The following is a 22,411-nucleotide window of genomic DNA, read 5'->3' on the forward strand; positions in this document are numbered from 1 at the left end:
CTGACTCTGTGCGACCCTATGGACAGCAGCCTACCAGGCTCCTCTGTCCATGGGATTCTCTAGGCAAGAATACTGGAGTGGGTTGCCATTTCCTTCTCCTGATACCATCCACAAAAAGACTGAAAACTTAGACGACTCTGCTGTGAAGATTTGGGGACGCAAGCCCTAGGAAAGACTAGCATTCCTGTGTTAGGAGTGGTGTTCTGAATGATGTGGTGGTCTTAATGATTAGGATGTGGGTTTACAACAGAATTACCAAAAAAATAAATACAGTGATTCTTCTAGAATAAGGATGTAGCTCACCATTCTGCTTTGAAGGACACTTCGATCTTTTTAAGCAGCCATGAGTCTCTCTGTTTAAGGTAGATTTTGCAAACAAAATATGTTCCCTAGGGTACAGCTGTGTTTTAAGGGAGAAAAAATAATCGGTGGCCAAATATCTTTCAAAGTGTTTTTGTAAAGTGTTTGTATTGAAGGATTCTGCAGACACTTTTAAACGCTAATATGCATTATGAAGCTCTAAGTAAAACTTGAATGTGTAGAATTTCCAAAATTATTGAACTACAGGTCCTTTGAGATTTATTTTTCAAAGTATACCACCACAGCTAGTATTCATAGAATAAAAGTTTTAGAAATGCTTGCTTAAGGAAATATCTATACACCCCATTGTAAATGAATAGCTTTCCTTGGATATTTGCCTTAGCACTGCCATCTTGTCACCACAGTCATTCAGACAACAGCAAAATGTATATAAAATTACTAGGGGACCATTTGAGAAGATTTATAAATTCAAAGTTTAAGTTGAGTTGGAAGAACCTTAATGTAGTTAGAATTTGTAGTCATTTTGTGTGTGTGTGTGTGTGTGTGTGTTTACACCCTGTATCTCCATGAAGGTTACAAAAAGGGATCCTCCTAACTTAAATAATATACAAAGGGATAGGTAGACAGAGATGAGAACTTAATTTACTGAGCAACCTTTACTAAATATATAGAGCTAAAACGAAACATAATGTTTAAAATATTTTTAGCACTTTTGCCTATACTTATGGATTTTAACTTCACTTAAAAACATTAAATCTTTTCTTTTTACAAATTTATTTGTTACTATTTTTCTGGATTTACCTTGAATTCACTTAATCTTAAAATTTAGTTTTAATTTTGCCCATTTTAATTTATGAAGAAAGGTAAAATGATAAGGGACATGATTAAGAGAATTAATTCTCTGAAATAACCTCTATTGACATGACTTGTTCATTGTCCATTTAAGTAGCAGGAACTATTGATAAAATGTAAGTAAATCACGGATAAGTATTCACTCTGGGTTCCTAAACTTGCCATTTTACCTGTAGCTCTCAATAATTACTGGTTGCTTCACTCTCTAGCACATCGGAGCATTTCTTCTATAAAGCAAGATTATGCATTGCCTATTAAAGTCATTGCCAGCATCTCAGAAACTGAAGTAAATGCTTTCACAAGTAGCATTCCCAATGAATAATGCTGAAATCAGACTTTTTTTTCCCATTGAAAGTGCCTCAAGTAGTTGGCTCCTTTCCCATCGGCTACTTTGTAACTGCGAATATGACAACATGACGGTGATTCACAGATGCCAAAATATGACGAGCAGAGCGAATCTGTGTTCCAGATACGATAAGGTGAGAAAGACGGAACTCTCAGCCCCAGGTGATTTCCACGAAGACACTGGCATACAGTGGGGCTCACTATCTACCCCATGCAGCCGCCAACTTTAATAACGGGAGAGGGAGAGAAACGCATCTAAAAATGCAAATGGATAAAAAAATAAAACTGGGTTGCATAGTAACATCTTAAGCAGATTTGAGAGATGTATGTTTGGGAAGCCTAAACTTCAGCCCTGAAAAATGCTTTTTGTGTATTCAACACATTTTGGGTTAGAACTGAGAAAAATACATCGAAATTATGAGTGGCTTAAAAAAAATCCCTTCTTCAAACCACCAAACTTCTAAACAATGTGATATTAAGCAAAGTTTGTTTCTGGTTTTTACCACAATATTTAGAAGCTTATTATAAGTGTGCATCTGCTCCATTATTAGAGGCTGTTGTTACATCATTGGAAAAGAAAAACAAACAAACAAACAAAAACCAGCAAGTTGCACTTTGAAAGACCAGGTATATGTTCATACATACCACTTCTCAGCTGTTCACTGGCAGTATTCAAGAAAAATAGAAGCACTGTTTTTACTTGTTGTACATATACATTTATGTACAATTCTATTCATATATTCTGATTCCTACCAAGTCTCATTGCAAATTAACCCATGTAAGCGCATAAATGGTCAGAATTTATATGTTAAATCGATGTTTCTCCCTGTCAAATCCAAGCTATACTTTTATTACACATAATGTAGATGAATATTGAAGTAGTTTTACCAGAATGATGAGAAAATTAGAGATATTTTATGCTAAACTGCACCTAAATAAACAGTTCAAAATCTAATTTGTAAATAAGAAAAGGCAATGTTTCTTTTAATTCATCACATTGACATTATTTGGATATATCCATATATGTTACACAGCATAGTGTTTTTGAAAATTACATAGTACCAGAAAAATATAATTTTAGTGTAGATGTTTTCCTAATTGGTTTTCAAGAAAGGTTCAATGTCAATTTTAATGCAAGATATAAATACATTGAGAAGTTATTTAGAGATGGTGAGCTCTCTGAGACAAGGAGCCTTATTTGTTTACCATAGTATTCTAAGCACTTAGCATAGTGCCAAACACATAGTATATGTTTAGTAAGTATTTGTGGAATGATTTAATGAATACATAGAGAAGTGAAGTCAATGAAATAAATGAGGCCTGATCAAAATATTTCACAAAATAGCCAAATTTAGCAATTAATGTAAAATAAAACTATTTCATGCCTAACTCTATAAATTAAAAACTGGATTTTTTAGCAAAGAATTACTCAATATTTCTTCATCATTTTTTTCTCTTTTTACTGGTGGTATGTAGTGGAATAAAGGACCATTTATTGCCTAGAAATCATACTTTGAAAAGGAGTTTCAAATATACTTGAATTCTAAAATATAGTGCTGCTTACTCACAGCAAGTCTATGAAAAAAGGCTTGTTGAGCACTAGATTGCACCTCTTCTTCTCAGCCAATATGACATCCAGGATTGACACAAGGGCTACAGTAAGATGTTCAGTTAAACATTCACCCACATAGGCTTCACATGTTTCTGACAGCATGCTTATTATTGGGTGTTTACTATAATCTAAGAACACATCAACTTCTCTACATGCATAACCTCACTGATGTCAGCATTAGTATTATCCCCATTATACAGACAAGAAAATATAGGCTCAGACAGGTGAGAAACTTATCCAAGGTCATCTATTAAGGAAGTCGTGGCATAGGGCATAAAACAAACAGGCAGAAAAAATACCTAATTTCTCAGCTAGACAGAAAAATCATTATAAAGGATATTAGGAGTCAGGAGAAGAAATTTAGAGAGACTAAAAGAATATGCCCAAAAATATAAAAAAATGGGAGCACTCAATAGTTTTAATCTGAAACACAAACAAATTTGTAAAAGCTACTAGATTAACCTATATAGGGGAGACTCAGCTTCAATCCCTGGGTCAGGAAGATCCCCTGGAGAAGGGAATGGCAACCCATTCTAGTATTCTTGTTTTTTTATTCCAGTATTCTTGCCTTGAGAATTCCATTGACAGAGGAGCCTGGTGGGGTACAATTCATGGGGTCGGAAAGAATCGGACACGACTGAGCAACTAAAACTTATCTCTTCAGATCATAGTGAAAAGACCAAGATATTCAAGGTAACATTTGAATATAACATGGAACCAGGTCAGTACTAAGCTCTAAGAGGTTTTTTTTCTTTTTTTTCCTTAATTTGAAGTATTGGTTGTTACAATGATCTACACCACCTCATAAGATATGGATTTTTACTATTAATAGAATAGATTTTATAATTTAATATAGCAAAGGCCTATCATTAATATATAAAACCATTAATATTTAACATCCCAATATAAGTTATTATGCCAAAATGGCCTAGAGGAAAAAAAAGAAAATCCAAGTGTGGAATGAAATCTGTGTCCAAAATAACTCTTAAGGAAAGCTTCTCATTTGACAGGATTTGTAACATAACTACTTTGCAACTAAATAGATAGATTTCTCTCTCTTCTTTCTGTGTTTATTTTCCTCTTTCCCTCCATCCCTCTCTCTTTTCTTTCACTCCTAACTCCCTTTACTCATGAAAGCAAATGTACCTTAAAGAAATCTATAAAGAATGCCTGAAATATTTAAAACTTTGTGCACTACTTAATATTAAAAACTGCTCCTAAGGGAAATGTCTATTAAATGCCACCTTTGGCTACTACTATGTTATAAAATCTAGTACTAAAATACTCACCATGAGCAAATGCATAGAGGGGGTGACAAGTATAGCATATAAGGGAAATAATCAGGTACACGTACTGGAACTATACTAAAAAGATCTTAATGACCGGTTAACCACAATGGTGTGATCACTCACCTAGAGCCAGACATCCTGGAGTGTGAAGTAAAGTAGGTGTTAGGAAGCATCACTACAAAAAAGCTAAGGGACTTGATGGAATTCTACCTGAGGTATTTCAAATCCTAAAAGATGATGCTGTCAAAGTGCGGCCCTCAGTATGTCAACAAATTTGGAAAACTCAGCAGTGGCCAGAAGACCAAAAAAAGGTGTTTTCATTCCAATCCCAAAGAAGGGCAATGCCAAAGAATGTTCAAACTACCAGAAAATTACACTCATTTCACATGCTAGCAAGATAATACTCAAAATTCTTCAAGCTATGCTTCAACAGTATGTGAATCAAGAACTTCCAGATGTTCAAGCTGGTTTTAGAAAAGGCAGAGGAACCAGGGATCAAATTGCCAACATCTGCTGGATCATCAAAAAAGCAAGAGATTCCAGAAAAACATCTACCTCTGCTTCATTGGCTACACCAAAGACTTTGACTTTGTGGATCTCAACAAACTATGGAATATTGTTTAAGAGATGCAAATACCAGACCAGCTTACCTGCCTCCCGAGAATCCCAAGAAACCTGTATACAAGTCAAGAAACAAAAATTAGAAACAGACATCTTACAATGGATTGGTTCCAAATTGGGAAAGGAGTATGTCAAGGCTGTATGTTGTCACTCTGCTTATTTAACTTATATATAGAGTACATCACCGGAAATGCCAGGCTGGATGAAGAACAAGCTGTATCAAGATTGCTGGGAGAAAATCAATAACCACAGATATGCAGATGACACCACCCTTATGGCAGAAAGTGAAGAGGAACTGAAGAGCCTCTTGATGAAGGTGAAAGAGGAGAGTAAAAATCTGGTTTAAAACTCAACATTCAAAAACTAAGAACATGTCATCCAGTCCCATCACTTCATGGCAAATAGATGGGGAAACAATGGAAACAGTGACAGACTTTACTACCTTGGGCTCCAAAATCACTGTGGATGGTGACGGCAGCCATGAAAATGAAAGAAACAAGCTTCTCGGAAGAAAAGTTATGATCAACCTAGACAGCATATTAAAAAGCAGAGACATTACTTTTCTGTCAAAGGTCCATATAGTCAAAGCTATGGCTTTTCCAGTAGTCATTTATGAATATGAGAGTTGGACCATAAAGAAGGCTGAGGGCCAAAGAATTTGTGCTCTCTAACTGTGGTGTTGGAGAAGACTCTTGAGAGTCCCTTGGACTGCAAGGAGATCCAACCAGTCAATCCTAAAGGAGATCATCCCTGAATATTCATTTGAAGGACTGAGGCTGAAGCTGAAACTCCAATACCTTGGCCACCTGATGCAAAGAGCCAACTTCTGAGGAAAGAACCTGACTCTGGGATAGACTAATGGCAGGAGGAGAAGAAGATGAGATGGTTGGACGGCATCACTGAGTCAATGGACATGAGTTTGAGCAAACTCCGGGGGATGGTGAAGGGCAGGGAAATCTGCTGCAGGGTACCAGGGTATGCTGCAGTCCACGGGGTCACAAAAACTAGGACACAACTGAACAACTACATACTGGAATTGGACTAGAGGATCCTTACTTGCCAGTTTAAGAATTTCTACTTTTATCAAACAGTAGGAAACCACCGAAGGTTCTCGAGCAGGGTGACATGGCCAGTGTTATGTGCTTGAAAAGAAAAGTCAGACAGTGTTTGGATTCTTCAGGAAAGGGGGAAAAAAACAAACAAACAAACAAAAACTAGGAGCTGGGGAATTATTTAGGATGTTGTGCACAAAATAGTACGTGTGTCTATCATTACTGATCAAAATTAGACTTAAGATGTTTATATTGTTTTGCAAATTAATCATTCAAAGATCTTGACTAACAACCCAGACTCTGCTATTAGGCATTAATTATGGCTCATATGTCATATGACCATATGAATTAAACAAGATGTCTTAAGGAGTAATAATGTTGAAGCATATTTAGAACAAAAATATGCCTTAAAGGTTAAGAGAAAGAGAGAAAGGGAGGGAGAGGCTGTCAGAATCCTGTGAAAACTTGCCTACTGCACTGAAAAATTACCCTCTAGTGAATTGCCTTCAGGCTACATTTTCAGAAATTATATTCTAGTAGTGGTCAATTTTTCAACCCAAAGGGTGATATTTTTCTCCATAAATTTGATTCCCAGTCAATACTTTTTAATACATAATATGATCTAGGTATTTCACAGTTAAAAACAACCAAGGTTATAATGTCTCATAAATACATAGTATAGTTAAATGTCGGCCATATAAGGAGAGCACTAGCGTTCCACTGTTGACACTAAGTGTGTTATTAGGCTACTTGTCACTCTTTCTTCTCAGACAATTTCAATAAATAAACAGTGAAACTCATTGTGCACAGTTTTCACTGTCAGAAGCTGCCATTCTTACCTGTATCCAAACAGGAGACGTGTTAGTTACTTCTGTAAGGGATGGGCAACTTTTTATATGCCAAAACATGCCATCATTACAGTGAAATTAGTTCCACAAGTAGTTAATGAAGATAATGACACAAATGATTAAGCTTAGATGGTAAAAAAAAAATCTGCCTGCAATGACGGAGCCTCGGGTTCAGTCCCTGGTCGGGAAGATTCCCTAGAGAATGGAATGGCAACCCACTCCAGTATTCTTGCCTGAAGAATGCTATGGATAGGAGAGCCTGGCGGGGTACAGTCCACGGGTTTCCAAGGAGTCGGACACAACTGAGCGACTCACACTTCATTTGAAATACATGTTGATTTCTTGTGGTTATAGCCTCAGTGTTTAATAGACCTGTACACTCTTTTCTCCCCCTATATGACAGTTCATAAAGCTCCAGCTAGACTCTGGCACAGTGCTGTGCAGCCTCAGGGTGCATGGACATTGCCTGAAAAGATGAGACAACCCAATTTGCAACAGTGGTCCAGGTTAATCTCTCTCCTCCAACTCATTAAAACTCAGGGCAGTCTTCCTTTTGTCTGACTTCATCACTGCTCCTCTGCTCCAGGAGACTTCATGTCCAATGCTTCATCTTTATCCAAGTTTTTTTTTTACTCACAACTTAGTACAAAACATTTAACTTGTTGGTATTGCTTTGAGGTCAAACTTCTGCTCACTACTGAATTCATTCTTTTCCCGTATGGACCAAGTCTTCCTTATCACAATCTACCAGCCACTGGACTCACTAGTAATGTCTAGAAACTTTGACTTGCCTGTGACTCTGCTGCTTCTAACATGACCTAATTTGAGAGCATCATTTTTTGAGTCCTCCTTCTGCAGTTTCTCTCTTGTATCTTCTCTCTCTCTTTTTTATTTCCATTTTAACAGTGGAATTCTTTACCCCAAACATTAGTAAGAGGCTTCCAGCTACCTTCTTCGACTCTGGTCTCTCCTCGCCAGTCCACCCTTTGCTGCCACATTAATCCTCAGAGACAACAATTTTTCAAGAATCTCCTGCTCAGGAATGTAACATAACTGCTTTTGTCCCTGCTTAGTTGTCACAGACATCCATAAAGGGTCTTACCTGAGAGAAGGGACCTGTGTGACTCCATGGGGCTAAATGTACTACAAACTATGGTTTATATTTATGATTAACATTGTATTCGGTATCAAAAGAGACAAATAATATTAGTGGGTATTCTCTAATCAATCTGTAGGTTGTTCTGGTTAAAAGTATGTTCCCAGTTAAAATTTCTTCCACTTAGATCCACCTAATACATTATGCCACTTGGAAACAATTGTCAGAGATAGAAAATCTCCCACTTTTATTTTCATGGAGAGACAAATATTTGGGTGAATGGTATAAAAATTCTTGTCCATTTTCTCTCTCTTGAACTGGATTAGTTTTAAAATAGGATCTAAATGTTGATTTGTTTCTAATCTCAGTGAATTATTTTCAACTAACACTGAAAGCAACCTGAAACTAATACAACATTATAATTCAAATTTTAAAAAGTGAAGAAAATGTTATTATTTTGAACTGTTTTCAAGGAACTTTTGCTTTGTGATATCACACATCATGTAGTCTCTGGAAAACTCACTGTTCAACAGTGGATGAAGAAGGTAAATCATGTTTTAGCATTGTTTTGGCTTGCAGTTTTGAGCTTAAGAACACCGTAAAAGGAGACTGAAGAGGCTCTGGGTACCCCTGAGCACACACACATACAAGGAGGTGATTCTCTGGAATACAATGGAAGAGGCTGCACAAGTCTCAGGGCTTTGAGCATTAATGGCCACTGCCAATTTATTATTTCAATACATATCCAATTCTGTATTCTCCAAGGTCTGGGGATGTGATATTGTCTACCTTGGGAAGAAAAGATTATTTTCTACCCATTAGAATAAGAACCCTTCTCTTCCCAACAACTACTGTGCCATTCTGGAAAGTCACCCTTGCCTTGCTTCACTCATTGTTGTTCATGGAACCAGCTCTGAAAACATGAAGTTTGAAATTAAATGGAGGAAAATCAGATTTGTATTCACCTAGTTTTCCAGGAAACACTCTCAGGAGATATAAGTTCACAATAAATGTGAAGGAAGAAAAGAAAAAAAAAATCTTGCCATAAAATATGTTGTTTAGATATTAGGCTAAAAGTGTTATAAATACTTTACACTTCAACTGATAATACAAAGCAAAATAAACTAAAAATATTTTAATCAGAAAAATCAATTGTTCCAGAGAGTTGTTTCCAAATTGCATGAAAAAAGTAGTTTCTCTTTTTCAATAACTTGTCTATCAAACTCAGGATGAAGTTGCTCACAATTCAGCATCCTTTTCCATTAAATTAGAGTACCATGGTTTTCCAGGAAACAATGAAATAATTTTTTACTTTTTAAACTCTAAAAATAGAGAATGTCACTAAACTAAAATTTATTTACAAAGAAAAGGACATGAACTCTCTAGTGTTAAATACATCTGATTAGTGAGTTAATGAAAGACAAAGTACCACAGCCTAATATAATTATATCCCATTTGTCTTTGTGTTTAAAGCTCCAAAAATAAGATTTAGCACAGAAGTAGAAAAGATGCTAATTAATGACCTTTAGTGATTACCATGTGCCAGACATCTTATATACACTGGCCAATTTGTTCCTCAAAACAATCTCTGGTGGGAGTTACTGACCTCATTATGTGTGTGTATGCTCAGTCGTATCTGACTCTTTGCAACCCATGGACTGAGCCTGCCAGGCTCCTCTGTCTATGGGTTTCATGGGCAAGAATACTGGAGTGGGTTACCATTTCCTCCTCCAGGGGATCATTCAGACCCAGGGACTGAACCCACGTGTCCTGCATTGGCAGGTGGATCCTTTACCACTGTGCCTCCTTGGAAGCCCTCATTCCACAGATACACTAACTGAAGCACAGAGAAGTTGAGTGATTTGCCCAAAGTCACAGAAATTTTAAGTCTGGAATCAGGGTTTGAACCCAGGCAGCATTTCACTTGAGACCTATTGTCTATCACCACACCATATTTCCGTACTCAGGAAAGAGTGAATACGTAAATGAGAGATTATGTTCATGTCATTTTTATTGAAATGTTAATGTAAACTTGTTTTCTCTGTATACAAGGAAACAGTTGATTCATTAGCAGAATAGTAATTAAAATGGGCCAATAAGTCAACAATGGAAATTCTAAAGGCATCCTAACCATTGGCTAAATACACGAATCAAAAACCAGGAAACCATACTACATTCCTAGCCCCACCAAAGAGCCACTGGCTTGTTCTTCCTCCTTTATCCCAGTCTCTAAGAAGAGCAACAACTTCAAAATAGTCTCACTGGATTCTTGGGAGACTTTTGAGACACGCTCCTACCACTTCACTTCCCAGTCCCAATCCACTTACCTGCCAGCTCTTCAGTTCTCCCTGTTAAACAGCTGTCAGCACATCATCACTGCCTGGATTTCAACTCAGGCCCCCAGCATCACACTTCTTATTACCCACGCGGATTCTTAGCTGGTATTCTCCTCCCCATTCTGGCTCCCCCTCCGACATTGTCATCACCAGAGATGATCATCCCAAGTTACAAATCTGACTGTAGCCTGCCCTGACTCTCAAATGGAATCTTGATACATCCCATTTTCACAGGACAAGACCAAAACTATGGATCAAGATACACAATGCCAAGTGCCATCTGCTCCAGCTCACACCTTTTCAGATTTTATCAGTTTCCTCTCTTCTCCTTGATTAGTTTGGAAAAGCAAAATGTATACCCCATGAATCATCTTTTCTATATGCCTGCGATTTTGCCACCCAGCTCCTCCATCTAGCTCCCACTCACTTTCCACAGCACACCTCTCAACAGAAGCTTCCTCTACTCTCTCTATCCCATGGCCTCTGTGCCTCTCCTAGGCTGGTATTAGGTGTCATATAGCTCCAGGACAGGAGCTTTGACACAGGGCTTATTGCTCGGGTTAGTTGTCTCTTCTCTCCACTTACTGGAAGGGATGCAACCAATCATCACTGTATTCCCCAAGGCTTGCTACGGTTCCTGACATGTAATAGGTGTTCAGTAATCACTTCTGCTTAAAAAAAAAGCTAACATTATAAATGTTAAATGAATACTGCTTTACTTTACCTTTGCTACACTTTAAAAAAGAGAAGATAAACCTGCATGCTGCAGAGCTACCCATATGTTTATTACCTAAGTGACCCTAGTCACTACTTCACGGCAAATAAATGGAGAAACAATGGAAACAGTGGGAGACTTTATTTGGGGGGGGGGCTCCAAAATTACTGCAGATGGTGATTGCAGCCATAAAATTAAAAGACGCTTGCTCCTTGGGAGAAAAGCTATGACCAATCTAGAGAGCATATTAAAAAGCAGAGACATTACTTTGCCAAAAAAGGCCCATTTAGTCAAAGCTATGGTTTTTCCAGAAGTCATGTATGGATGTGAGAGTTGGACTATAAAAAAAGATGAGCACTGAAGAATTGATGCTTTTGAACTGTAGTTTTGGAGAAGACTCTTGAGAGGCCCTTGGACTGCATGGAGATTCAACCAGTCCATCCTAAAGGAAATCAGTACTGAATATTCATTGGAAGGACTGATGCTGAAACTCCAATATTTTGCCCACATGATGCAAAGAACTGACTCATTGGAAAAGACCCTGATGCTGGGAAGGATTAAAGGCGGGAGGAGAAGGGGACAACAGAGGATGAGATGGTTGGATGGCGTCACCAACTCAAAGGACATGAGTTTGAGTAAACTCCAGGAGTTGGTGATGGACAGGGAAGCCTGGCGTGCTGCAGTCCCTGGGGTCACAGAGAGTCGGACATGACTGAGTGACTGAACTGAAGTGACTCTAACTCTGAATTCTCAAAGAGGTGTCAATAATAACTATTTTTAAAAATTCAGGTTATAAGTTTAATATTGAATAAATTAAACAATTTACTTTTAAACAATAGCTCAACTGTAATGAGCTGAAAAGAATCAAGTAGAGTCTCATTTCTAAATTCAAATGAAATTGTTGGAATTGCTGTTTTTTTTAAATGTAGTACCCTCTGCTCCCTTAACAACATTCTGAAGGAATTTATTCATCAATTCATCTCAAAAAAAAAAAAAAAAGGTTGCCATAGTTTTAAAATGTTTGATACAGCATTTATAAATATGTTTTAAAATGTGCTCGCCATTGTTAAAGCAGTTGAAATTATCCAAAAATCCTCAAAACCAGTGCAGTGTTTCGATCACTGGTTCTAGGGTTAGCCTTTTCTGAGTTTAAATTTTAGCTGCGTGACTTCCTTACTGTGCAGCTTGGGGGAAGATTACTTAACGTTGCTGAGAGCCATTTTTTTTCATCTGTAAAGTAGGGTCAACCATAATCTCTTCTTCATAGGGTGCTCTGATATGGGTATAAGATAAAGCATGAGTAGAATGAGGTGCACTGCTAGTCATAGTAAGGCTCTATAAGAAATTCCATTTGTTGGTTTTGTTATTTTCATTATAAGCTTATTATATATTTAAAATTGACACTCTGAGAACACATTCTACCAAGTTTCACTTGTTTCATAGCCCACAAGTGGCTGGCAGTACTCCAGGGCTGCAGCACAATCAGCTATGTCTTAAGAGGCATGGAAGTATTTAGGGCATCTGGCTCTTCAAACCCAGCTGGGCTATCTCATAAGCCCTACCTCCTGGTGTCCAAATTTCCAAAGTCAGTATGAAGCTCACAGGGGGTTCATGGAGAAGACAGAGCTGACATTGAGTAAACTGTACTTTCTGATTCCACAGGCTCACAAGTCACAAGTTTTCCTCAAGAAGGTAAACTCTGGATTTAACAATAATGGCTTTTGCCACAATTACTCTATTAAGACTTCTCGAGATGGGATCTGTACTTAACACGAGTGTAGGAGCACATGGCTAGCACTGTCGTAACAAAGAATGAGTTGATTTGTTTGGGGGATAAGGAAAGTCTGGATAAAGGCCAAAATAGGCTAATAATGAGGATGGAAAGCCACGTACACTGCAATTATGATCACATATGACCCCTGATTCCCAATAACTGGCATCAAAGTCAAAGACCAGAACTGAAAGAAAACCAGAAAGATGGAAGGTGTTTTGTTATTCTGTTACTCTTGGTACCCACCCTTTTGTCCATATCACAGTCCTCCTTCTATTAGACTATTTGGGTAACTATTTTATCAACACTTAATTGTGAATTCCATATAGCCAGGTTTCATGTCTGTGCTGCTATGTGAGGACTGACAGAATTTGCCCAAGGAAGATGAGTCAATCAATTACTACCAAAATGTCCACACTCTAAGCCAACTTAAAATGTAATGCTAAATTCAGATATGGCTTAGATATTAGCCATCAAACAAGGTACAAAAAAATGCCAATTGGAAAGCCACAATAGGTAAAGCTATTTGAATAAAAGAAGATTGTCATAACTTATATGTCATATGTAAATAAGAAGAATAAGAGTTAAAAGTAATGTCTGGAGTAACCACTTGTCTGCAGTATTTAATCAGAGTAGGGGAAACAATCTCTTGAATAGATGTGCAAGGGACTGCATCTCCGAGGTGCCATTCAAGATATTCAAAGGGATGGGATCAGGTTAAGTATGGAATAACAGAGGCAGGATAGAAATTCACTTGCAGGTAACTCACTTGCAGCTGAGGAGCATGTATTAAAAAAACCAGGCGCATCAAAAACCCAGTGTCATTGTTTCCTTTTTTTTTTGGTGGCATCGATTGACTAAACGTCTCTAGAGAAGAAATGAGAGGAGTACAATCTGTGAAAAGAATGTAACAAGGTCTGTAAAATCCCTCCAGAATAACTGGGTTTATAATCTAAATTAGATAAACAAGGTCTACACTCAATGGAGGTTTCAATTAGGCAAGATCAATCATAACAACTGCACATTTTCCATAACTTAAGAAGGGGCAAAACAATATTATACCTAAGTTACATGTAACTAAAACTAATTTACCTTTCATGGCAAGACTCTCAGAGACGGTAAAATCTGACAACAGTATTTTAGCATCTTCAGAGTTCATAGACGCTATTTTTATGAATGTACTTGAGTTCCTAATAGACATTTATCTATATAAAAATATAGAGCTAAATTGTAAGTAATTTTTTCAATTCAGGACAGCTAGATAAAGGAACTGGCCAATTGTTTTGCTTGGTTAATCATCTTTTTTATGCTTTTTGAAAGGAATTCATGGGAATTACATCCTTTTCAAAGGCAGAAAATTGTTTCACTTTATTCCTTATTCTCTATAAATCACAATCTCTAAAAACAGAGGTTTCTCCCATACTTAGAAAAACCTAAAGAATATGTTCAGTCAGATGTGAATCTTTTTAAAAACTTGATCCTCTATATCCAATTGCATTTCAAGGAGCTATTCAAGATTTATACCAATTTTCTAGAAAAGATTTCATCTCTTAAAAATAAAGAAGGAAGGAAGCAAGGAAGGGAGGGAGAGATATAAGGGGAAGGAATTAAAAAGAAAGAAAAATAAGAAAAACTATGAAAGTTAATATTTTAAAGCAGAACTTTAATTAATATGTCTTCTATGAGAGAAACTGGCAAATAGAATTAGATTAGCTGAAGAACAGGTAAATTTTTAAGATTTTTCTTAATTTGCTTTTAAAGCAAAGATCTCTAATACCTATTTTATTGAGCCAGATCAATCATGTCTGACTTTTTGCCACCCATGAACTGTGGTCTTCCAGGTTCCTCTGTCCATGGGATTCTCCAGGCAAGAATACTGGAGTGGGTAGCTGTTCCCTTCTCCAGGGGCTTCACCCAGAGATGGAACCCAGGTCTCCTGCATTGCAGGCAGATTCTTTACCATCTGAGCCACCAGGGAAGCCCAAGAATACTGGAGTGGTAGCCTACCCCCTCTCCAGGGGGTCTTCTCAATCCAGAGATCAAACCAGGGTCCCCTGCACTGCAGGCAGATTCTTTACCAGCTGAGCTACCAAGGAAGCCCATGTATATATCAGCTAAAGTTTTACATAACGTAGTACTTGGGATGTTGGATTTCTACCCCTAATATTTAAGAGCACAGTTTATAGTTCTTCCTTCGCATACAAATCTCAAATATGACATTTAAAAAGGGGTAAATGTACAGAAAGAAGCTTATGCTCTCTTAAAGCAAAAACTGAAAAAAACTATTCACTGAATGTTGCTTTGAATTTTGTGAACATATATAGATTGTTATGTCTCTTTTGACAGTGAGATTATAGAATCCAATGATTCTCAAGCTACTCTAGACATACAATTTAAATACTTAATAATATGGACTCATTTATTTCAAACTGTAATGACTGTGACCCAGAATAAGATATATAATGTACATTGCAACCTAATGCATACATATCTCATAAAAGTTTTATGAAACAATATATACCCTTGCCAAGTATAAAGTATAATATTTTTAATTCTACATTTTCTATTTTAGTCCAGTCAAAGCTATTCATTTTTATAAAAGTGCTTTTAAAAAATGAAAAAGTCTTTTACAACTCCATTAAAGATATGTGAACTCAGTGGGGTCTGAGGTCCATTTATAAAGGCTATGTGTTCTCTTTGTAAATGGAAAACTCTGGAAAGGCCACATTTAAGATTCAGAAGATAAATTAAAGGCTGATTCCAAATGCAACCTTCAGGCACTGTGCAACAGAGAAATCTTGATTATAAATGGAACAGGAATTTAAAAGAGCTTTAAAAAATCTGATAAGCATTTAGGTAGCGTTTACTATGTGACTAGCACTGTACTAAGTGCTCTGTGGATCCTGTTTTTCTTAATTCTTCTGTCAGTTGTTCATAAGGTCTCAACTCATGGGTAGAGAATCTGAGGTACAGAGTGTTTAATGTCCAAAGAGCTGTCTGTTTATCAACGGAGGCTAAGTTTGCAAAGACAGTATTAGCAATAAGAGATGCTGAGTGATGTATACTGAGGACTCAGTTGCAAAGAACATTTTGATAGTGCTTAGGAAATCTAGACACTTTCCAGAACAGAAATAAAGGGAGGATAGTATCATTCTCGGGCTTACCAGGTGATGATGTGAGGGGTAAAGAACCTTATTGTCAATGCAGGAGCTGTAAGAGACGCGAGTTCAATACCTGGGTCAGGAAGATTCCCCTGCAGGAGGGCATAGCAACCCACTCCAGTATTCTTGCCTGCAGAATCCCACGGACAGAGAAGCCGGAGGGGCTACAGTCCACGGGGTCACAAAGAGTCGGACACGACTAAAGTGATTTAGCACACATGCACAGTATCGTTCTAGATTAATCTGGCATTAATCAGGGACTCACAGAGTCAGGTATGTGACATTAGTCTTATTACTAAGGAAATACGGTGTCAACAACAACGGCAATAAGAATGGTTAATGTCTCCCACTGGTTTCAAGGGTTGGCCTGGAGGTCAGAAGATTTGTAGATAAACAGTAAAGTATTGGCATGAAAACAGACACACAGGTCAATAGAACAGAACAAGAGACCAGAAATAAATGCACACATCCATGGTTAATTAATTTATAACAAAGGAGCCAAGAATATATAATGAGGAAAAGACAGACTTCAATAACGGGCACTGAGATAACTGGACAGCCAAATGCAAAAGAATATGGACCACTATACATACGCAAAAGTTAACTCAAAATGGACCTGAGACTTGAATTTACATTCACCTACCATCCCTGATACCAAAGAACTCCAAGAAGAAGACACAGGAAGTAACATTTTTGACATTGGTCTTGGTGATTTTTTTTTAATCTAGCATAAAAAGCAAAACAAATACAAGTTCAAACTAAAACGCTTCTGCAAAGCAAAGGAACAAATTGAAAAGGCAATCTACTGAATAAGAGAAATTATTTTCAAATCACATATCTGAGAAGGAGTTAATATCCAAGATAGACAAAGAACTCACACATCTCAGTGTAGGGGAAAAAAAAATCCAATTAAAAAATAGGCAGAAGAACTCAAAGACATTTTTCCAAAGACAACATACAGATGGTCAATAGGCACATGAAAAGACTCTCAGCATCACTATCAGAGAAATGTAAATCAATACTATAATGAGGTATCATCTCATACCTCTTAGAACAGTTAATACTAAATAGACAAAAGATGAGTGCTGGTGAGAATGTTCAGAAAAGGAAACCCTTGTGAACTGTTAGTGGGAATGTAAACTAGTGTAGCCACTATGGAAATCAGTATAGCAGTTCCTCAAGAAAATAAAAGGAAAACACCATATGAATACATTCCTCTTTTGGGAATGTATCTGAAAGACAAAATGAAGATGCTAACTTGAAATATATCTGGACCACTATGTTTATCATAGCATTGTTAACAATAACCAAGATAATTTAACAACCTAAGTTGGATGAATGAATAAAAATGGGTTGATATATACAACAAAATATTATACGGCCATAAAACAGTTGAAAGTTTGCCATTCCTACCCTGGGTGGAACTTGAGGGCATCATGTTAAGTGAAATAGGACAAGAAAGAAACACCTTACAATTTCACTTAGCATGTGGAAACTTAAAAAGTGAAATAACTCAAAAAAAAAAACACTAAGGGATACAGAGATCAGATAGTTAGTTGTCAAAGGAAGAGGATGGAAGGTGAGTAAAATGGACTAAAGTGGTTAAAAGGTATAAACTTCCAGTTATAAAGTAAGTCATGAGATGCAATGTACATCGCAGTGACTAGATAATTACAAGTTCCCAATTAAAGGCAAAGAATTTTTGTAACTAAGTATGGTAACAGATTGTTAAGTTACCTAGACATATTGTGGTGATCACTTTAAAATGTATACCAATATCTAATCATGTTGTACACCCAAAACTAATATATTATATGTCAGTTATACCCCAACTGGAAAACATCCATGCCCTTTGGCACATTTTTACCTCTAAATTCTTCACTTGTAAAGGGGTACAATGCAAATAAATTTATCACTGAGGATTGTCACGAGAATATGTAAAGCATCCAGTAAGTAACTTTGTATGCAGGAAAACCATTATAAATGGTTTACAATCTTTTTTATTTTTTTCTCATTCTTGTCAATTCTATAATTTGTGTTTTTTCCTTCTCCCCAAGCCTGAAATTAAATCATGAAATGAAACTAAATCTATAGGGAGAAGGTTAAGTGGCCCAGCTTTAACATAAAATGATGGGAAGAAGACTGGATTCATGTATTCATACTCTGCAATGACTAACCTGAATTTCTCAGTTGAGAAGATTTACATTTTTTGATTTCACATCAAGTGTTTGTGCCCATCTGCTTCTGAGCATGTTGTTAAATCTGTTTGACAAGAAAGAAGGGTAAGGACGATGTGACTGCCACTTTCCAAGGAGAGGGGGGAAAAGGACTAAAATGATCTACTTAAATCTGTTAGGTTAATAGTATTTTATGATGTAAAGCTTCAGTTTATCTCTTAAACAAAAAAAAAATTAACAAAATACCCCTTAGGGCCTATTTCCCAGAGAAACCTAAGAGCTTGGTATTGATGTCAGGAAAGGTGCAGTCAACTTTGTATTTAGTAAATAATTTTGATTTCTTGCCTATTTTGACAGTCCTTCAAAAGTTTTATCCTTTGATTAGAGCCATATAAGTGGAAAATGAAAGAGAAACAAGAAAACATTGGAAAAAAAATTACTCCGTTTTATTTCTTTGCCAGTGAACTGAAGATATGATTAAGAAACATGCTTACATCCCTCCCTAAGCAGAAAAGTGACAGTAAAAACAAATAACTAAGAGAAAAAAATCAATAACTTTGAAAACATAATTAAAATATTTTGTAAGCAATAATCATGAAATGAAAGTCAAAGTGACATTTTTGGAAAATTATTTGCAACAAGTATGCTAACTGGATTAATAATATCTTCTATATACAAATTCTGAGAGATAAAAATGTTAACACCAAAACAAAACTGGACAAAGAACAAGAGTAGATAATAAGCAAAGAGATAAAAGGCTAAGAGTTTGACTTCATTCGGCCTCCAATAAATTAAAAAGTGAGCAAGCAAGTTACCATTATAACCAAAATGACTTTTTTCCCAAAGTTTTCTTTTTTTTTGAACTGCCTATAATCTGAAGTAAGTATACAGAGACATATATGTCCATATATTACTATGGATGTTTTGAAAGTGAAAAAAAAAAATCTTTGTAAAAGCTCTTACTTGTAAATGGGAATTTTAGACAGCTTTAATGCCGAAATCACTAAGATTGAGTGTAGGTCCTCTGGACCAGAAAATTACAAGCACATGCCACTGATTTCCCTCCATACCCCTTTTGTTTGTACTAACATTGCTTTCTGCTGCAAGAGATCATGCGTGGTGAAAATTTCCAACTCAGTAAGTACCAAAGGATGAGAGAGCAAAGATGATCTATTCATTACAAACTAGAGGTCCTAAAATCAAGATATCCTTAGCTTAGATATGTTCATCCAACTTGCAGCTCCTGCAAAAGCTTCTAACTTTCCTATTTTGTTCAAAGAGCCAAGGATGAAGGTTTGGAAGGCAACTTATGTAGAAAGAAAGAGAATCCTATTTTTCCACAGAGGACATTAGGAAATCTTTTATCCTTAAGTACAGACTATAACTGATGGACTTAACAATGGCATGAAAACCAGGCTTATTTCTGAACCACAAAGGGCTTTTTTTTAAGGGAAATCCTTTAATGGTGGCTTCTTTGTCCTGTATTGGTCTCCCTCTAAGATTTTACTAAGTAAAGTGAATTTTAAAAATTCAGAGATAACATGATCAAACTTGATATTATAAGGAAAAACAACAAAATTATCAAAGCTATTAACCAATTGGCAAATTATTTAAAAAAAAAAAAACAAAAACTTCAGAAAATGAACCTATTCTACAGCTATGGTGACCAATGTGTCTTTGCTGGTCTGGCGGTTTCTCAGACTTCCCACTGAAATCCGTGCCTCTCAGGAAGTCACTCTATTCCAGACAAACCATGACAGTTGGTTACCTTATGACTTGAATCTTAATATAGATTTATTTGCCATTTAGAAAATGATAACCTGCCTTTAGGCATTTAGAAAATGATAACCTATCTTTAGCCATGAAAGGCTATTGTTGTTTAGTCGCTTTGGTCATGTCCCACTCTTTGCAACCCCATGGACGGCAGCAGGCCAGGCTTCCCTCTCCTTCACTATTTCCTGGAGTTTGCTCAAACCCGTGTCGAGTCGATGATGTCATCCAAACATCTCATCCTCTGTCGCCCCTTCTCCTCCCGCCCTCAGTCATCCCCAGCATCAGGGTCTTTCCCAGTGAGTCCCCTCTTGGTGTCAGGTGGCCAAAATATTGTAGATCAGCTTTACCAAGCTTTAGTATTTACCAAATAGTATATAATGAAGTGCTTCTCGAAGGGTAAATGGAAATTCTCTATTCCTAATACCAAGGCAGGCAAGGTTCTTGATTAACGAGTGTCTCATTTAACCGATACATTCACCAGGTCTCTGAGGGAAAGAAGCTGTTCAATACACATCTCCCTCTAAAATGAGGGGAAAAAACCAAAAACTTGAGCTAGAGCATTCCATCTCTTATGGGATTTAGTCAGAATCCAACTCTGAACCCAAATAATTCTGGACCTGGCATCCTGTTCAAGAATATCTCTATGGTCTTACTTTTTTTTTCAATATATTTATCTAATAATGTATTGAGACATGTAACTGCATTAAGAACTAACTGGCACATAAAACATAACAGAGCTCATGGCTGTTCCTGGTCAAGTATTCTGGTACTTTATCAGCATTTCCAGGATCTTTAAAAAACTATAAAATATTTCTTGGCATACTAAACTATACAGGGACAAAATCTCCTCCCTGGAGTTCTAAGAAGGGAGTTACTGTAGAATTATGTTCTGTGACATCAATATCATTTGATTTGAATATTTCTGATTAATTAAATTTCTTAGTTTATGTATTAAAACATCTGATGTGACTCTACCGACTGAATATATCAAGCTAGTTAAAATAGCTCTACGTAAAAGTATATGCAAATGAATTACAAATATGGGAAAATGCACAAACGTTAAACTACTAAGACGTATGAAGTAAGGACAGATTATTAATCAAATGGGATGGGTAAGTGGGACAGCTTAATTTTGTCAAATGGAAAGACGTTCTTGTCAAAGTTGTTCAACTTTTTCTCCAGATATTTTAGTAACATTCAAATGCACAGATATTTGGGTTCACTGTGTAGACAAAACATCCTACTGATTGCTTGAATTGATTAAATGTATCCATCTCTTTCAGATGACAACACTATGTGGGCAGACTGAATTTTCAACAGTTTGTCTAATGACAATCTTGAAAATGAAAGAACTTTTCTGGAATAAATTTTTCTCAAAAGGTGATGCTTCCATCTTCTTGGTTCCACCTTCTTGGGAATCTTTAGATGCTGAAAGTGATGTTCTTTTTTATGTTGTTTAACTGAAAGAAAGGATTCAGAGGCTGATACAGAACAGCTTTCCCTGGCTATCTATCTACAGATTTGAGCAGATTTTGGCATGATTTGTTTTTGAAACAAAGAGTAGTAAGATTAAGATTATGGATTATAGTTTGTTTTTTTTACTGTTCAATGACAATTTCCTGATTGTTGAGCATAGATGTGAAAGGGCACTGTTTACTGTCACTCCCTTATATCTACCCCTAATTTTGGGATTAATATTTCCAGACTGGACTTCACTGTGACACTAGTGTTAAATGAGAATCTTAGCAATCAGTATTTTCAGAAGAAAATTCTAGAATTGCATATTAACCAAAGCATGAAAGATGGCCAGAAGATAACATTCCATGGCGAAGGAGATCAAGAATCAGGATGGGAGACAGAGGATATTATCGTTGCTTTAGATCAGAAGGAGCATGTTTTTACTTAAGGAGGAGAATACCATTTTGTGTGCATGACTTGAAGCTGGCTGAAGTTTTGTGTGGCTTCCAAAAGGCAATCTACTCTTGATGACCAAACCATAGTCATCACTTCTCATCCAGGTCAGATTGTCAAGCATAAAGACATCAAGTGTGTGCTAAATGAAGGCATGCCGATTTATCATAGACTATATGAAAAGGGCTGCCTAATCACTGAATTGAGGTTAAACTTTCCCAAAAATGGCTTTCTCTCCCCTGATAAACTCTCTTTGTTAGAAAAACTCCTGAGAATAAGGAAGTATAAGAGACTGATGAAATGGACCAAGTAAAACTAGTGGACTTTGATTCAGATCAGGAAAGATGGTGCCATTCAATGGAAAAGCATAAGAGGATGATGATCATTCTTGAGGTGGTGCTAAGTGTCAGACTTCTTACCAGGGCCAGGAACGAAACTCACTGCTGGCATTTTATTTTTAATACTAACGGAATGAAGGACTATAATCATCATACTTTCACTAGTTGCTATTATTTTAATATTAAAATATAG

The 22,411-nt window shown here is 36.7% G+C and overlaps 1 pseudogene; it reads left to right on the forward strand.

Moving 5' to 3' along the window:
* Nucleotides 1–1,586: 1,586 nt before the first annotated feature.
* On the forward strand, nucleotides 1,587–22,411 carry LOC145517060 (dnaJ homolog subfamily A member 1 pseudogene; annotated as a pseudogene).

Source organism: Giraffa tippelskirchi, chromosome 8 (genome assembly GCF_054371585.1).
Source record: "Giraffa tippelskirchi isolate mGirTip1 chromosome 8, T2T-mGirTip1v1.2.pri, whole genome shotgun sequence".
NCBI classification, from domain to species: domain Eukaryota; kingdom Metazoa; phylum Chordata; class Mammalia; order Artiodactyla; family Giraffidae; genus Giraffa; species Giraffa tippelskirchi.